This window comes from Cinclus cinclus, chromosome 1, assembly GCF_963662255.1.
Source record: "Cinclus cinclus chromosome 1, bCinCin1.1, whole genome shotgun sequence".
Classification (NCBI taxonomy): Eukaryota; Metazoa; Chordata; class Aves; order Passeriformes; family Cinclidae; genus Cinclus; species Cinclus cinclus.
In genome coordinates, this window is record NC_085046.1 from 110,035,914 (window position 1) to 110,041,913 (window position 6,000).

The following is a 6,000-nucleotide window of genomic DNA, read 5'->3' on the forward strand; positions in this document are numbered from 1 at the left end:
GGGGTGAGGTTTCCCATCAAGCTGTGTGCTAATTAAGAAAGCGAGAATCCTTGTGTCAGATCCTTCCCCTTTCCTTTGCTATAGACCGTCTGCACCAATATCTATAATATTTATTGTCTCACCTCTGAATATAGAACTTGGCCACCACCACATTAAAAAAAAAACTGGGAAAGGCAAGGCTTGAGTTGTGTCGAGTATCTGCATCATGCTCTGTTGCCTAGGTAGCTACATCTAACATTCAGGGACTTGTTTCTAGGAATTATGAGCTAGAGAGATAAACAAGCTATTTTAAGGATGCAGAAGAGGACTCGAATTTGATTTGCTGTATTTACTTTGTTGTGCTCATGTAGACATTCATGGTCTTACAATGACCTAGAAACAGAGATACCCTGTGGAAGTGTTTGCCTTGCTCCCCGCAGGCAGCTCTGTGTGCCCAGCCCTGTGCAATCCCTGGCACAGGCATACACATGCACACACACCCCGCGAGATTGCTCCTGTTATGTGGAGAAAAGAGAGCATTCCAGATTGCTCAGGGTGAGTCAGATGTTGTAGGAGAATATGCAGTTTGCATGGATAGGGCTGCTCTCATTTCTCTTTACAAGAAGATGAACATCCCCCAGCAGGAAAAGGTGAGAGCTGCATTGCCTGTGTCCTCATGCCAGCACTGCTGGTCATTCCCTGCCAGACATGGCACCCATCCATATTCCAAGAGCTGCCTTTTCTTGCCTCAGAACTCGGGCACCAGTTCTCCTTTTGTGAGATTGCACTGGTGCGAGGGTTCTGATTTTACTGCACATTGACCACCAAACCTTCTGGCCTTGATTTTGTGCTTTCAGAGTGTTCAGGTGTTGCGGTGCAAGTCAGGGTCCCACCATGTCAAACACAGCCAGGGCTCTCTCCTCCTCCAGAAATGAGATGCTCCAGTGTCTTGGGTTGAGACATACAGGAAAGACACATGAAAGGAAGTATAAAAAGTTGAGGTGATGTTCACCTGCTAACATGAAGTGTCAACAGACATGACTGGGTGGCCTCAGCCCAATTTACCTCTAAGATGCCAATAGACAGTGGCTCTTTGGAGCATCAGCAAGGTGTTCTTGCTCATCAAGCCTTGTCTGATCAAGCCCTAGTGCAGCTCCCCTAATCCAGACAGGACTTTTCTCAAATGCCCATGAATGCATTTCATCACTATTTAGCCATACTACAGATGTAACCCCAGGAAAACCTAATTTCAATATACTGTATATCTATTCAAGCTTGCTCCAGAATTTCTAGTCTGACTTCTGGCAAGTTCAGCCCAACCCAGCAGATCCCCTCATTTCCCACAGAGACATGTGGACGTGTCTTTAGCTGCATAAACCTAATTATACTCCCACAGCCCCAAAACTGACAACTAAATTACTGTTACAGATACTTGCAGAACAAAGCTTAACCAGAAGCCTCGCAGTGTGATTTGTTGGACCAGCAGTCTGCAAAGAAAGATTGTTATGCAAATCCAATTTGGAAGTCATTAGCAAGAGCGATGCCATAAAACAGAATCCTTTTATTTTTTAAAGGGATTCCACATTATTATAACCACATTCAGTTTCTGGATACATTAGCATAAATAAATTGCAGGAATATGAAGTATTTTTTGTATGGTGGATGGGCTTCTGAAGATGAAGTCTCACTCATATATTGCAGTCCTAAAGGTGGTCTTAAATATTCTTAAAAATCCAGCCTTTATTTTGCAGCTTCTTTTCCTTGTAAAGCTGCAAAATTTTTGTTCAGCAAGAACCTATTTTCAGCAGAAAGTTGGAAGTGTTCATAAATTAAATCCCACTGAAAATTAGAGATACCAACCCAGGCTGGTCCCAGTCCATACTTTACACCATCCAGTGCCTTTCCTCCTGTGTTTTCTGCCTGACATAAACCTACAATCCATGAAGATCTGCTCCTACACAAGGGGAATACAACATAATCCTGGAAGAAATAATTTCTGCATAGCTGAGACTTCATTTGTCTGTCTTTCATGGTTACAAGAACCAATATACAGTCCAACTATAGAGAGATAAGAATCTTGGAAACCAGGGCAAGGACCTATAGGAAGGTAAAGTCTTCTTTAAATGTTTTATCTATCAACCCCTTAACAGGCATTAAGGTTTCTATCTTAGTTGCAAATAACACTCCTTGCACTCCACTGACATTATTTAAGCTTGTTTACATGTGGCATAGTAAGGCTTGGAAAAATAAATTAATACAAGCCCAGTCCTCATAGAAGGAGGTCTAATCCATTACCCAGTCATGTAAAACACAAAAATCTTGTTTTTGGAAGCATGGAATCAAGGCCAATGTGCTGATCTCTTTGGTTCTAGAATACGGAGAATTTTTCATCTTTTCCTTATGTTTCCAAAGAATCTAGGAAGTAACATCCAGCAGATATGAAACAGGAAAAGTAGGAGTTGATTCTTGCAAACTACAAACCTGTAGGCATGAAAATCAGAGTGAGTAAATGCAAAACCCATTCAAATAATTATAGAGAATGCAGAAAGAGAGGAACATGTAAGGTTTTTTGGTTTTTTTACAGTATTCATGAGCACATCTGCCTTGTAAAAAAAGTCCACTGCATTTCCACCAGCAGCTGTATCCTGGCTTTTTCTTGTAGAAAAACATAAATGAAGTAGTAAAACTATAAGACTAGAAGATTTTTTTAAAAAAAGAAAATGCAGTGCAGTAAAATCAAAAGCCTGGGATTTATTTATTGCAGATCAGGACTTTCCCATAGAAAATATTTCTAGGAATGAAAGAGTTGCGCCACAATTTTCATGACAAATACAAAAAAAAAAACCAAGCACAGATTTTTGGCATGACACCACGCTTCAAATTTTCAACAGCCCTTTTCACTGCATGTAGGGACAATAATCCTGGTGTGATGTGAGCCAAGCCAGTGGCATGCAGCATGATTTTCAGCCAGACTTTCCTTCCACTCTGCAGCTCCAGCTACTGTACAGCTTGGTGTGAAATCTTGGTCCCATGATTTGTTCTGCACCCCTCCAAGTCTTCAGCAGAAACAGGGAAGTGGGGAATGAGACCAAGAAAGAATAAAAACCACTTCTGAATTACTCCAAACTCTCCCTGAGCTGTTTATGGCCAAATAGTTAATTAGGACATCAGGGATATTTAACACCTTGTCCTTAAGCATAAAGTCACACCTAAAACTCCATTCTTGGCTTATATTTTCAATATATCACCAAAAAGCATTTTTTTTTTCTGCCATTGCTGCATTGCCTCTTCCCCTTCATTCCCTTAACCTAAAAAGTTGTTTGGTTTTTTTTTTCTTTTTCAAGGCCTATCCCTGCACCATGGTATCCTCCTCCAGGCCCTGGTCAGTCCCCATGACTGGAATTTTGTCCCAGCTTGTCTCACTGGTGGGACATGGTTGGGTCAGAGCCACCTCCTCATGGCCCAGGGACAGCAATCCTGGTTTTCCAGCAGCCAGGAGGCCTTATGTGCTGGTCTCCATGTGCTGCCTTTGGCTTGAGGATGAATGTCTGCCTGGAGAGCACCACCGTGACCATTCCAGGAGGATGCTCTCCACCCTGGCTCCAGGAAACCTGGTCCTGAGTCACAGCTTTCCTCTCCATAACAGTCTACTCCCTTCTCCAACACACAGTTTAACTTAAGGTTGAAGTTCAGCAAGACTCACAAGTCATGGACTGCGACTTCCAAAAGAGAGAAGAGGAATTGCTTTTCCTAATTCCCTTTTGCTCTTACTGTGGTTCAGCAAAGACCTTTATTTCCATGGCTTTGAATAATTTCTTCCTCAAGAGTGTCTTTGTTTCCTGCATGAGACATTTACCTCTTGTCTAACCTCATAAATTAAGGAGTCTGGAAATTTGGAGAAATTACAGCTTCAGAGAAGCCTCAAGACTAAACAATGAAGTAGGAGAGGAGCTTCCAGTCAGCCTATAAAATCCTGGAGCACAGACTTGTCCAAGATTATTCATTTGTTTATTTTCTCAAATACCTGCTTTAATGCAGTCGTAAATTAACATTTTATGATGCCTTTGCATACGTTTTTAGCCCATAGCTCTTATTATCATCACCTGTGTCAGCCAAGGTTCCCAGCTAATCAGCACCTGCAAAAGCAGAGGAAGGCAGATCCGGCTTCACCACTGTTCTGAGGTCACAGGGGAAAAACTGCAAGAGACAGTTTTTGCTTTTTCAAGTAATTAGAGCTTTTAAAATGTACCAGAAGGAATGATTACAAAGATCCATAGCACCTCTTTAAAACCTTTGCTTTGAATGGTCACCATTATCTGTTTGAATGACATACTAACTCTCTTCAATTCTGTACACACATTTTGGTGTGAAAAAATCATGGAGTCTGGTTATTATTATTGTTGGTTTTGTTATTATTATTATTGCTGCTGCTGTTGTTATTACTATTCTTTTTATTAATAATAATATTAATGTTGTTGCTATTTTATTTTATTGATTTGAAATTTATTCAGATGAAAACAAGTTGTAAGAGAAAATTTCTTTTTTTGGAGAGATACTGGCAACACACACACACACAGAGTGAAGGAGGTAGCATTAACTCATTTGAAAGTGAGAGCTTTGCAATTACTTTATATACTAAATATTTCAATAAACTGCATTTGAATGCATGCTATGAGTCCAAAACTTCACAGATGTTAGACTCAGGCAGGGTGCACGTGCACACATGGCTGAGGAGACAACAGGGGGACACTCGTGTGCCTTCTGCATTTCAGCTTTAAAGAGAAAACTCTAATTAACAAAACCAAGTTGCTGTCAAATATGTTCTTTTCTGTTGGTTTCTGTTTATAATTCCCATGGGACAGAAATTAAGCCGAAACACAAATTGCGAAATAAAAAAAATCAGAATACATTAATTCCACCAGCTCTGCCTGCTCCCCTGAAGAGCTCCTGTGAGAAGGCAGAGCAGATGTCTCCTCTCTCCACATTTCCATCCATCCCTCCTCTGGCTTCCAATCACTTGGAAGACAGGGTGTGGGAGCTGTAGGTGTGCTGTGCACCCATGACCCAGAACAATGTTGTTGCAAAGGTTTTCCAGTTCCTGTGGGGCTGTCCAAGTCAAGCAATTGCCTAACTGATCAGTGTTGTTCTGTGAATACTTGCTGCTGGAGAGGGGGATTTTGGGAGTCTGGGCAGTGCTGGGGGCTGTTGACAGGTGTGAGGTAACCCACTGACAGCATTTATCCCATTTGTTAATAGCTGTTCTAGCCCTGGTGAAGCTGTTGCAGGACACTTGCTAAACCTGCTTATTTTGTTTGTGCATCCACCAAGGCTTTCAGGGTTACTTTATCCACTGTTCTGGAATAACATACCAATTGGTGAGTAAGTGACTAGCACTGTAAGTTAAGCATAAGTGAATGGTTTCACCTCTGCCACAGCTCCTAAGCACAGGAGGTAATGTGCTGCTGTCACGCTTTGCAAAGCTCAGCCAAAGAGCACAGAGATCAGCTCCCTGGCCAGCTATGCCATCCTCTTACTTACTCACCAAAATTGCTTTTATATGTCTGCCCTGGTCACATTTCTCCTTGCTTAGCTCATAAAGAAACCCAAATAAATATCCCTTAAATCCAAATTCACAGGTTCTAGAAACTGGTTCAGTCAGCAATATCTGTGCTCTTCTCTGCTGGGAACATACCTGAATTATCCATTTGCTTCCTGGCTCTGCCTGTACTCTCAGAAGCCCAAATAACCCCAAAAGCTAAACCCTCAACAGCATTATCCCATTGCACTTTTCACTTAATCCTTTACCACAGACATTCCTCAGACTTTGCTCACTGCAATGCCTTTGCATGATGCTTGTAGGAAGAAATTGTTGTAAAATGCATTGGTGAATTAGGGACTGTGACCCCCATACCTCCAGAAGGCAATAAAAAGGCTTATTAACAAACTGGATTGATGGGATGGGACAGCAGTGCTAAGGAAATTTCTCATTCATTAGTTGATTAATTGTTCTAGGAACCACAG